Raw genomic sequence first — 13590 nt, 5'->3', positions numbered from 1 at the left:
TCCACCAGGCCCCCACTCATGTCCCCTATCACCCCCACCCCCCCGCCACCAGGGGCACCCTCCACCAGGCCCCCACTCATGTCTCCTACCACCCCCACCCCCCAGCGCTGTGGGGCACCTGCCAGCAGGCCCCCACCCATGTCCAACCCATGTCTCCCACCACCCCCACCCCCCAGCCACCAGGGGCATCCTCCACCAGGACACCAACTTCCCTGGCACTGAAGCTGGTGCCCCTCTGCCTCCTTGGCCGGGGGTTGCCACTGGTGCCAGATGTTGTAGTGCCCGACATGGCAACCCCAGAGGCAGGAGTGGGTGGGCAACTGGGTCCTGGGGCTGGGCTGTGGTGCGACGGAAAAGCAGTCGGGAGCCTTTGGTTCCAGCAGGGGTGGTCACAGCAACAGCACCCCTGGCTGATGTGCAGGCAGCAAATGGCAGGGCACGTGGGCAGCAGGCAGTCAGGCAGCAGCAGATGGCAGGTGGGAGCGTGCTCAGGGCTCTGGGGGGCAGTAATTTGGCCTCCTGGGCAGGAGCGTGGTCTTTCGTGTGTGAACGCATGGACAGCTTGATACGTAGTGAGTGATTTTGCACGTGAAAATCCCACACGTCTGCGTGTAAATCGATGAAAGGCCCTTAGCGCGTAAACGCGTATGCGCGTCTATGAAGTCACGTGCACGCGTAGGAAAAAGTTGCGTGACACGTCCGAGTGTCAAAGCGTGTTATTGATGGAAATAGCCCTACACGCAGAAGTGTCAAAGCGTGTAATTGGTGCAAATGGACATACACGCAGAAGTGACAAAGCGTGTAATTGGTGCAAATGGACCTACACGCAGAAGTGACAAAGCGTGTAATTGGTGGGAATGGGCCTAGCACGTACACGCCGCGTAAGTGACGCTGTACGTGTGGGCCTGCATATAAGGTACGTGTAGAACACCAATTCCTTGTACTGCTTTTCGTGGAGAGCGAGTGGGTGAATTCTGTACTTCTTGTCGTTTCACACGCGATTTACTTCACGGCGTTTCAAGTTCGTACTCCCTGTTACCTCTGACAGCTTTTTCTATTTTTTCTCTTGTACTGGTTTACCTGGGCCTGTTCCCTCAAACAGTGTTCCCTTCTACTGTTGTCCTGTCTCCTCAGACAGCGTACATATCTTCTTTTGGCGGGGGTGTTGCCAACCAAACGCGCTCATTTTTCACGCTCTTTTACCTGGCAGACGGTGAGTCATGCACGTATCTAACATCTGTGCTTGCCCCGTGTGTAGCCTACCCCTTCAGAGGTCATTCTAGGCTGCGTGTGACACGCATACGTTCATTCTTGTGTTACTGGGTGCCACAGCGTAGTGCAGGTTTTTCTTTCTGCACACGTGGTCTAGGAGGGGTTGCGTGCACGTCATCTCCCTTTTTTGGGCCTCCTGTGCGTTGCGTGACCCGTCATCTTTCCCCAGGGGTTACATTCAGCCTTGCTAGAGCACTAGGGTACAATTACCATCTGGTACCCAACCCCTTTGACCCCCAATTGCCCAGGACAATAGTCTACATCCACTCCCATACGCACATTAACATCAGTGCCATGGCTGGGAGGCGAGGATTCCGTAAGGGTGGCAAAGGTGGAAGAGCCACAAGTGGTGGCCGTGGTGGATCCGGTAGGGGACGTGGTCGTAACTTGCAGGGTGAGCCTGTCCCCCCATGTGTGGAGGACCAGTCACGGGCACCCATAATCCCCCCCTCCCCCCCTCCCTTTGAGGCTGATGTGGCTGACACCATCCATGCTCAGCCCTTGTTGGACCAGCCCATTGTGGCACCAGACCTGGCTGACTCCATGGCTGACTTCCAGGTCAGCAGGGCTACGACACGTGCGCTGGTGCACGTTGATGCCATCATGCCACGTGGATCTGGGGCAGCAAGGTCATCTGCTGCACCAAGGAGGCAGGGCGGAGAGGCTGCAGGGGCAGCTGCGGCTCCATCCACCCCAGCCCTCACACACCCAGCCAGGACAGTGTCGGTCCTAGTCCATGCTGCTGACATTCCCCCTGACACCATCACACTAGAGCCAATGCCTGCACCAACTCCCATGCTGAGTGTGCAATCCCACACTCCTGATACAGAGTCCACCAGGGCTCCTGCCCCTAGTGTCCAGAGCGGCGCAGGACACTCAGGATCACCACCACCTTCCAAGCGGAAGAGGAAGAGTGCTCGTCCGGCACAGGCTGATGCCCCAGACACGGCTACACAGTCCGGCCCGTCCAGGAAGCCCAGCTTCAGGGATGACGAACTGAATGCACTTGTCGAGTATGTGTCCGACATGACAACGAGATGGTCATTGTTGCAGGATCCAAGACCACACCTGCACAACGCCAGGCACACTGGCAGACCGTTGCGGACATCGTAAGTGCCCTTGGAATCGTGAGGCGCACAGCCAATGGTTGCTATAAGCGCTGGAATGACCTAAAGCGCAAGTCTCTGGCTGCACCTCCCCCGAGCTGTACTCAGGTGTTGATTCGGATGAGACCTACGTGCCGTCGCAGGTGAGTGTTCCAGGGAGGGATTCTGTTCTGTCTCACCCACCTGCACCAGGGTCAGAACCCTCCATGGGGATGTCAGTGTTGGCAGCTACGCCTTTGGTGGTTACGGATGCAGGGTCACACTCCGCGACATCTGATCCTGTTCCTGGGCCAGCAGATCAGAGGGGGAATGCAGTCCTGCATCCTCAGGCAGTGCCGGCACAGCAAGGCGCAGTTCGCCTTGCCCCAGACAGGTGTGGTGCCCGCCGACGTGGTGGCCGTACGCCACCTGGCAATACCGCATGGGAGCAATCCATTTACTGTATGGCAACCCAACAGGCTGCATCATCCGAGATGATGGCTCAGGCCATGGATAGGGTGGCCACTTCCATTGTCCCCCCAGAAAGGCTGATGGAGCGACTAGAGCAGGCAACCGACTCCATCTGCCAGTCACACAGGAAGGACATGTTGGGGTCCAACAGGGACAGGCGGGCGGCACTGGCGACTCTGCAGGAGGCCATCTCCATTGAGTCCCAGGGCCACAGGGAAGCCCTGAGGCAGGAGCTCCTTCACCTCAGGACGACTCTTGTTGAGCTTGAGGCTTCAACACACCAAAGGACAGAACAGCAGCTGGAGCGTCTCACCCGTACGTTCTCAGCTGAGATGCAGGCAACGAGGGCGGAGGTCCGGGCATCCTGTGAGTTGTTGCATGGGGACCTCCGCACACTCATCCTCCAGAACCAGACCTACCACACCCGCATGCTTGCAGCCATGGAGGAGCAGACTAGGGCCTTGCGTGGGCTGCCTCCCATAGTGCAATCACCTCCGGATGCAGCTGCACAGGGTGATAATAGCGACAGCAGTGATACTCCCACAACAGGGTAGCCGTGTGGGCCATGAGCCCATGGAGGTGTTTTATTTTCCCAGGATCGACACAGGTGGGTTCTGGTGTGCATCATGTCCTCGGACCTCCTGGGTGGCCTCCCCAACCCCCCCGGGCCCATCAATGGCCATTTTTGATTGTTTCTTATTTTTATTTTTATTTATTTTATTCCCTATTTTTTTGGGACGATTTGTTGGCTTCCGTGGTTCCTGTGGGCATACGCTGCATTGTGGCTGGGCACATGCAGGCTTGTAATGTATTTGGTTCAGATGCTTGGGTTTGAGTCACACACACCCCTCCTGCTTCCCGTTTCCATGGGCTTGCAAAGGGTGTGCCCAAGTGACAGTGAATTACACAGTGACGTTGGACTCCCATGAGCTGTGTGGGCAGTCTGTAGTCAATACTGTGTATACATTCCTAGTGCATATTGCTGTTGTGTTGTACACTGCATGTTGCATTGATGTGTAACTCATCTTCTGTGTCTACCTCCCATTTTGCAGGTCCCTTCCTCATGTCTACACAAGGACCTCTAGTCTGGAGATGGGGTCCATGTTGGCAGCAGTGCACCTACAACTCTACATGGCGCCAACACTGCACAGTTGGTAGTGGTGGGAGTGCAGGCATTTCCAGGTGGTGAGACTACTAATATATAACATTTGTGATGTCATGTTAATGGTAGTACGTGCTCAAGTATGTTGTTGGTCCGGCATTGCTGTGAGCATTTCAGGTGTTGCAGGTTTCTAATAGGGACACTGTACATAGTGACACTAGTGTCATGTTGTGGGGATTACTTTGTTTACCTGCAAATAGCATGACATGGCACGGTGTGTCGTGTGGCGGTGCTGGGGTTGGGTTGGCTGACATGGCACTGTCCTCTTGTTGCATTTTGCAAGTGGGTATTCTTTTTAGCTGCTTGAATGTGTAACTCCACAAAACTGCATTGGTGGTGTCTGTGTGGGTAGGGATGCACACATTGTGACACTTCCAGGTGAACAATCTCAGGCTGATATGGTATTCACGGTTCATTCTCCAGACATTCAGGATCAGTGTCAGGTTGAGTCATCATTGATTGTCAGATGGAATGTGCCAGGGCAGTGTGCACTCCACAGGGGTGTGATTTCTATGTGAAGTAATTAGCCACTAGCTGTGTACGGGCTGCCTCCCCCCGTGCCCTTTCCCCTCCCATGCGCAGCGGCTGTGCATGTGGTTGGGGATGTGGGGCCACCACCATGTCCACGGCCAGGCCCCGGCGTGTTGCAACGTTGTGCAGGACACATGCTGCCACTATGATCCTGCACACTACTGGGGGAGCATATAACAGCTGGCCGCCAGAACGGTCAAGGGAGCGAAAGCGTGACTTTAGCACTCCGAATGTGCGCTCCACTATGCCCCGGGTCGTAATGTGGGCTGTGTTATATCTTACCTCGGGTGGCGTGGTGGGGTTCCGAATTGGCGTCATCATGTGGGGGCTGAGAGGGTAGGCACTGTCCCCTGTGGAGGTGGTGATTGGTATCATTGGTGGGGTTGTGACCTTGCTCAGTATCCAACATGCATGCATGTGCAGTGGCATACATACTCACCAAGCAGCCATGTATCGCCATGCCGCCCAGCTTCTAGGTCCCGGCTTAGGGTGGACATTCGGTAAATGAAGCAGTCGTGGGTGGACCCGGGATAGTTGGCATATACTGAGGTGATGATTCCCTTGGCATTACATGCTACCTGCATGTTGATGGAATGCCAGTGCTTGCGGTTCCTATAGATGTGCTCAGATGCCCTGGGGGGACGTAGAGCCACATGGGTGCAGTCGATGGCACCTAGCACTTTGGGGAATCGTGCCACACCGTAAAAATCCAGGGCGGCAGCATGCCTTTCTGCAGGTGTTCTGGGCAGGTATATGTGCCTGCGGACTGATGGGCGTGCAGTGATGATGTTCAAGACCTGGTGTAGGCAGCATGACTGGGTGGCCTGTGACACCCCACCCACTATGGCACTTGTCCGCTGAAATGATCCAGTGGCTAAGAAGTGCAGTACATTGATGACCTTCTCCAGGGGGCTGAGTGCTTGGGAGCACAGGGTGGGTGATGTGAGGTCATCCTCCCACTCACTCACCAGGTCCAGTATTATGTGTGGTGGAAACCTGTACCTCCCATACACCTGGTCATCAGGCATCCCGAAAAGGCTGGTTCTGGGTGTGAATATTCTGGCCCTGACTATCCTCCTCCTCCTCCTTTGGTAGCCCACTGCCACTGCTGCTAGGAACGGTATGTTCATCCTGGCGTCTGAGCTTGTTATTGTTAAAGTGCGCAAATTTATGCTTTGCGCGTGTTCTAGGCGAGCGTGTGACCCGCGCACCCCTGGAATCCAGTTCCCAGTCCAATAGCGTGTGGAAATTCCCACGCACCACGGGATACAGGTGCGCTGACGTACTTGCGTGTGTAAGTGCCCGCGCACCCATGAAATACACGTATATAGGCCAATCGCGTGTACGCGCACTTTTGTCCAATTACACGCTGACGTGCAGTATTTCCACGTGTGCTCCGTCATCACGTGCTGAGTGGGGAACACCCGTGCGGGTCACGTCACAGACGCGCTTACGCGCTGAGGGACTCTGGTCCAATAGAATCGCGTATGCGTGCTGACGCGCTTACGCGCTAAGGGCCTTTCCTCGGATTTCACGCTGACGTGCAGGATTTTCACGTGCCAAATCACTCCGTATCAAGCTGGCCACGCGAAAACACACGGAAGACCACGCTCCTGCCCAGAAGGCCGAGTTACTGCCCCCCAGTGCCCCGAGCAGCCTCCCACGTGCCATCTGCTGCTGCCTGCCTGCCTGCGTGCCTGCTGCCACCGTGCCCTGCCATTTGGTGCCTGCACATCAGCCATCTGCAGGGGTCCAGTTGCTGTGTCCACCCCTGCTGGAACTGAAGACTCCCGACTGGGATTACATCGCTCCACAGCCCAGCCCCAGGACCCAGTTGCCCACCCACACCTGCCTCTGGGGTTGCCATGTCGGACACTTCCACATCTGGCACCAGTGGCAACCCCAGGCCAGAGGGGCAGAGGGGCACCAGCTTCACTGCCACCGAAGTTGGTGTCCTGGTGGAGCATGTCCTGGGGCAGTATGATGCCCTCTTTGGATCGTCCCGCGCCAGCAAGGAAGGACGGGAGAGGATCTGGGCCGACTGTGTGGTTGTCATCAACGCGGAGGGGGTGGCAACCCGCAACATCCTGAAGATCAAGAAGCGCTGGGAGGACTTGAGGTCCAGGACCCTTGTGAAGGCCCGGCGCCTCGTGGAGGGGGCCCGGGGCCGCATGAGTTCCATCCAGATGAGGGTCCTGGAACGCGTACGCCCAGCGCTCCACGCCCAGATCTTTGAGAGGGAGGCCCGTCTGGAGTTGAGCGGTAAGTGTCCAAGCATTACTGTGTGAGACAGGGCATGTTGCGGTGTGCTGGTTCTATGATACTTGCCTGTTTGTGTGCCATAGGCCATGTATGCATGTATGTGTGCAGGGACATCATAGTAATGCATGTGCGACCAGTGATGTGTGACCCACATGGTTGTTGCATGTGTTCAAATGCCGCATGGGGAGCCCTATGCAGATTTTGAACATGAGAGCATGCCAGTCTCTGTACCTGGACATGGGTGGGGGTGAGGGATGGGTGCTGATGCCAGGTACATATATGGTAGCCATGTCTGTGTGCCTGACCTGCGTGTCTGTGACTTGTGCATGCCATGGATGCATGACACATGTGTGTGACAATGCACAGATTCAGTGAAGCAGCCAAATTACCCTTGTATCCGCTGTGTTTGGTGTGTTTGGGGCCAGATGGATGTGACTGAGGTGAAGTGTGTGCATGTGATAGGCATGAGCCATGATGCATGTGAGTTACATATCATTGAATATTTCAAGAGTCCATTGGACATGCATGGAAATGTCCATGGCATGCACCATGCCTGTTACTGTGTGTGTTTTGCCTGGACTGACCCATGTGTTGTGGAGGGACATGATGGAAGTGTACTTTGACAGTGGTGCTCATCTGCTATTGCTTCCTGTCTAGGGGACCATTGTACAGTACCCTGATGCTTGTGTTCTTTGTCTCCCTCTACGCAGCGGCTAGTGAAGAAGAGGGCGGAGAAGGCGCTGTGGAGCAAGGCGGCGGGGATGCCCCCACGGCTGCAGCGGAAGGGGTGGGTGAGCCCCCACAGGGGCCTGCTACGGTGGGAGACGGTGAGGAGCCATCCAGGTTGGTGGTTTGCACAGAGGAGGAGGAGGCCGCCACTGGGGCACACATGGGGCCTGGTGGGGGCATCCCTGCTGGTGCAAGTGGTGCAGTCCAGGGCCAGGGGCAGGAGGCAGCACAGGTCACCGTGGAGGGGCCTGTGCATGTCGCTGTCCCTGACCCTGTGAGTGCACCACCATGCACCAGCAGGGATGCCCCGTCCCAGGCCCGTCCGCAGGTAGAGGGGATGTCCATGTCACCTGACTCCCCTCCACCTGCGGACGTGGGAACCCCTGGCCGTGTGGAGAAGGTCCTGATTGGGGTCGCGATGCGCACGGCTGTGATTCGTGATGCCGTGCATGCTTCCCGGGAGGAGCACGCACGTCATCACGAAGTGCACCGTGCCGACGTGGCCCAATTGGGATCGGCCATGTTCGGGGGTTTGCTGCATGTGTTGGCCAATCTGGCGGCCCTCTCCTCCTCTGTGCAGGCTATACACCAGTCGTTCTCCTTGCCGTCTTCCGGCCCAGATGACACCAGGGCCCCCTGTGGACCTGCCCCGACCAATGCAGCCAGCTCGGTGGGGATCCCATCCCTGCCACAGTTGGGAGTCGGAGGTCCAGCAGGGGTGGACAACACAGCAACTGGACCCCAGCAGATGGAAGATGTGACAGCATCATCGGGCAGGGCACGTGCACGACGGCGTCGGTGGTTTCCATCAGCCTGGATGCCGTCGTGCTGGCAGAGGCAGTGGCGTCGGAGGCAGCAGCAGGCTCGACGTGGGAGGCATCATGGCTCGGGGCCATCAAGATCAGAGGGGCAGGCATCGGCCGGAGGGCAGGGCAACCCTGGGATGGTGGTGTCTTCCGTGTGGGAGCAGTTGGTCCAGCGGATAGGTGCGGAGCGGCAGCGGGCGGAAGAGGAGCGGCTCACCATGGTCAGGGCGGAGTTCTCCATGCGTCGGGCGTTGAGGCGGGCTGATTGCCTCGAGGAAGCTCGCAGGGAGTTTGAGCTGAACATGGGGTTATCCCTGCGAGACCTCGGGGCCAGGACAGAGTCCCGCCTCCAGGACATCGACATGGAGTTCGATGATGCCCTGGCCAGCAACATCACAGAGTGAGCCGCAGGACTTGCCCGCTGCCTTTGTATATAGTTATTTAGTTAGTTAGTGTTAGGTTTCCTTTATTCATTTTTATCTTTTTTGGACCTCTCGGACAATGGCCACTTTTTTGTAGATATTTTTTTCATTAGGTAGTAGTAGGTTTCATTTATGGTGTTGGGCTCATGGACCCTGGAATATTCGTGTATATAGTTTGCTTTCTGAAGAATAATTTTTTTTATTGATTATTGTGTTCACCATGAGGAAATGGTTTTTCATTATTTTCCTTCCACATGACATTGCTTTGGACTACATTTGTTTTTGGATTACTTTTTTTTTTTATTTTTACATTTGTTCTCGGACATGGACCATTTATTTTGTTATCCCCATTGTTGTATGTTTGATTTGTTCACTTATTTTTCATCTTTAATACATGTTTTTTTAACTTTCACTTGTGGTATTTTCTCATTGGTTTCATACATGTCATGATATGGGTTTTGACATTCACTTGCACCCGTTGTGTATGTGTGTGTGACGGACATGTGTTCATTTATATACTTGCCATTGGGGTTGTATCATGTAATTGCATTCACTATGTGGGTGGAAGCAATCCTTGCCTGTGTGTTTGTGCTGGGTATGCTGCCCATTACTGCCATGATTGAGTATCGTCAGGACCTGGGGGCAGGGGGACATGTGTGGGTGCCTGGTGGAGGCTGCCCCTGCACTGCTGGGGGTGGTGGGAGACATGAGTGGGGGCCTGGTGGAGGCTGCCACTGGTGACTGGGGGGGGTGGGGGTGGTGGGAGACATGAGTGGGGGCCTGGTGGAGGGTGCCCCTGCACTGCTGGGGGGTGGGGGTGGTGGGAGACATGAGTGGGGGCCTGGTGGAGGCTGCCCCTGCACTGCTGGGGGGTGGGGGTGGTGGGAGACATGAGTGGGGGCCTGGTGGAGGGTGCCCCTGGATGGTGGGGGTTGGGGGTGGTGGGAGACATGAGTGGGGGCCTGGTGGAGGCTGCCCCTGGATGGTGGGGTGGGGGTGGTGGGAGACATGAGTGGGGGCCTGGTGGAGGCTGCCCCTGGTGACTGGGGGGGTGGGGGTGGTGGGAGACATGAGTGGGGGCGTGGTGGAGGCTGCCCCTGGATGGTGGGGGGTGGGGGTGATAGGGGACATGAGTGGGGGCCTGGTGGAGGCTGCCCCTGCACTGCTGGGGGGTGGGGGTGGTGGGAGACATGAGTGGGGGCCTGGTGGAGGGTGCCCATGGTGGCAGGGGGGTGGGGGTGGTGGGAGACATGAGTGGGGGCCTGGTGGAGGCTGCCCCTGGTGACTGGGGGTGTGGGGGTGGTGGGAGACATGAGTGGGGGCCTGGTGGAGGGTGCCCCTGGATGGTGGGGGGTGGGGGTGGTGGGAGACATGAGTGGGGGCCTGGTGGAGGCTGCCCCTGGATGGTGGGGGGGTGGGGGTGGTGGGAGACATGAGTGGGGGCGTGGTGGAGGCTGCCCCTGGATGGTGGGGGGTGGGGGTGATAGGGGACATGAGTGGGGGCCTGGTGGAGGCTGCCCCTGCGCTGCTGGGGGGTGGGGTGGTGGGAGACATGAGTGGGGGCCTGGTGGAGGGTGCCCATGGTGGCAGGGGGGTGGGGGTAGTGGGAGACATGAGTGGGGGCCTGGTGGAGGCTGCCCCTGGATGGTGGGGGGTGGGGGTGATAGGGGACATGAGTGGGGGCCTGCTGGAGGCTGCCCCTGCACTGCTGGGGGGTGGGGGTGGTGGGAGACATGAGTGGGGGCCTGGTGGAGGCTGCCCCTGGATGGTGGGGGGTGGGGGTGGTGGGAGACATGAGTGGGGGCCTGGTGGAGGCTGCCCCTGGTGACTGGGGGGGTGGGGGTGGTGGGAGACATGAGTGGGGGCCTGGTGGAGGGTGCCCCTGGATGGTGGGGGGTGGGGGTGGTGGGAGACATGAGTGGGACCTGGTGGAGGCTGCCCCTGGATGGTGGGGGGTGGGGGTGATAGGGGACATGAGTGGGGGCCTGGTGGAGGCTGCCCCTGCACTGCTGGGGGGTGGGGGTGGTGGGAGACATGAGTGGGGGCCTGGTGGAGGGTGCCCATGGTGGCAGGGGGGTGGGGTGGTGGGAGACATGAGTGGGGGCCTGGTGGAGGCTGCCCCTGGATGGTGGGAGGTGGGGGTGATAGGGGACATGAGTGGGGGCCTGCTGGAGGCTGCCCCTGCACTGCTGGGGGGTGGGGGTGGTGGGAGACATGAGTGGGGGCCTGGTGGAGGCTGCCCCTGGATGGTGGGGGGTGGGGTGGTGGGAGACATGAGTGGGGGCCTGGTGGAGGCTGCCCCTGGTGACTGGGGGGGTGGGGGTGGTGGGAGACATGAGTGGGGGCCTGGTGGAGGGTGCCCCTGGATGGTGGGGGGTGGGGGTGGTGGGAGACATGAGTGGGGGCCTGGTGGAGGCTGCCCCTGGATGGTGGGGGTGGTGGGAGACATGAGTGGGGGCGTGGTGGAGGCTGCCCCTGGATGGTGGGGGGTGGGGGTGATAGGGGACATGAGTGGGGGCCTGGTGGAGGCTGCCCCTGCACTGCTGGGGGGTGGGGGTGGTGGGAGACATGAGTGGGGGCGTGGTGGAGGCTGCCCCTGGATGGTGGGGGGTGGGTGTGATAGGGGACATGAGTGGGGGCCTGCTGGAGGCTGCCCCTGGATGGTGGGGGGTGGGGGTGATAGGGGACATGAGTGGGGGCCTGGTGGAGGCTGCCCCTGCACTGCTGGGGGGTGGGGGTGGTGGGAGACATGAGTGGGGGCCTGGTGGAGGGTGCCCATGGTGGCAGGGGGGTGGGGGTGGTGGGAGACATGAGTGGGGGCCTGGTGGAGGCTGCCCCTGGATAGTGGGGGGTGGGGGTGGTGGGAGACATGAGTGGGGGCCTGGTGGAGGCTGCCCCTGCACTGCTGGGGGGTGGGGGTGGTGGGAGACATGAGTGGGGGCCTGGTGGAGGCTGCCCCTGGTGACTGGGGGGGTGGGGGTGGTGGGAGACATGAGTGGGGGCCTGGTGGAGTGTGCCCCTGCACTGCTGGGGGGTGGGGGTGGTGGGAGACATGAGTGGGGGCCTGGTGGAGGGTGCCCCTGGATGGTGGGGGGTGGGGGTGGTGGGAGACATGAGTGGGGGCCTGGTGGAGGCTGCCCCTGGATGGTGGGGGGTGGGGGTGGTGGGAGACATGAGTGGGGGCCTGGTGGAGGGTGCCCCTGGTGACTGGGGGGGTGGGGGTGGTGGGAGACATGAGTGGGGGCGTGGTGGAGGCTGCCCCTGGATGGTGGGGGTGGGGGTGATAGGGGACATGAGTGGGGGCCTGGTGGAGGCTGCCCCTGCACTGCTGGGGGGTGGGGGTGGTGGGAGACATGAGTGGGGGCCTGGCGGAGGGTGCCCATGGTGGCAGGGGGGTGGGGGTGGTGGGAGACATGAGTGGGGGCCTGGTGGAGGCTGCCCCTGGATGGTGGGGGGTGGGGGTGGTGGGAGACATGAGTGGGGGCCTGGTGGAGGCTGCCCCTGGTGACTGGGGGGTGGGGGTGGTGGGAGACATGAGTGGGGGCCTGGTGGAGGGTGCCCCTGGTGGGGGGGGTGGGGGTGATAGGGGACATGAGTGGGGGCCTGGTGGAGGCTGCCCCTGCACTGCTGGGGGGTGGGGGTGGTGGGAGACATGAGTGGGGGCCTGGTGGAGGGTGCCCCTGGATGGTGGGGGGTGGGGGTGGTGGGAGACATGAGCAGGTGTGCAGGGTAGTCCCCTGTTTTGTGGGCTGCCTGCAGGGGCCGTCGAGGGTGTACAGGGAACACCTGTGAGGACCCACCCAGCCTAATCGCGTGTGTAACTTCCCACGCACCCCTGTAATACACGTACCAAGCCAAATCGCGTGTGATAATTCCCGCGCACCCCTGAAATACACGCGCCCAGGCTATTCGCGTGTGGAAATTCCCGCGCACCCCTGGAATACACGTACCCAGGCTATTCGCGTGTGGAACTTCCCGCGCACCCCTGAAATACACGCGCCCAGGCTATTTGCGTGTGGAACTTCCCGCGCACCCCTGAACTACACGCGCCCAGGCTATTCGCGTGTGGAACTTCCCGCGCACCCCTGAAATACACATACCCTGCTGTAATCGCGTGTGGGACTTCCCGCGCACCCTTGAAATACACGCGCCCAGGCTATTCGCGTGTGGAACTTCCCGCGCACCCCTGAAATACACACGCCCAGGCTATTCGCGTGTGGTACTTCCCGCGCACCCCTGAAATACACGCGCCCAGGCTATTCGCGTGTGGAACTTCCCGCGCACCCCTGAAATACACGCGCCCAGGCTATTCGCGTGTGGAACTTCCCGCGCACCCCTGAAATACACGCACCCAGGCTATTCGCGTGTGGAACTTCCCGTGCACCCCTGAAATACACGTACCCTGCTGTAATCGCGTGTGGGACTTCCCGCGCACCCCTGAAATACACGCGCCCAGGCTATTCGCGTGTGGAACTTCCCGCGCACCCCTGAAATACACGCGCCCAGGCTATTCGCGTGTGGAACTTCCCGCGCACCCCTGAAATACACGCGCCCAGGCTATTCGCGTGTGGAACTTCCCGCGCACCCCTGAAATACACGCGCCCAGGCTATTCGCGTGTGGAACTTCCCGCGCACCCCTGAAATACACGTACCCTGCTGTAATCGCGTGTGGGACTTCCCGCGCACCCCTGAAATACACGTACCCTGATGGAATCGCGTGTGGAACTTCCCGCGCACCCCTGAAATACACCTACCCTGATGGAATCGCGTGTGGAACTTCCCGCGCACCCCTGAAATCCACGTACCCGGCCAAATTGCGTGTGAGACTTCCCGCGCACCCCGGTATACAC

This window comes from Ambystoma mexicanum, chromosome 10 (assembly GCF_040938575.1).
Source record: "Ambystoma mexicanum isolate Mex_15411 chromosome 10, UKY_AmexF1_1, whole genome shotgun sequence".
Taxonomy (NCBI): Eukaryota; Metazoa; Chordata; class Amphibia; order Caudata; family Ambystomatidae; genus Ambystoma; species Ambystoma mexicanum.
This window is presented reverse-complemented; position numbering follows the sequence as displayed.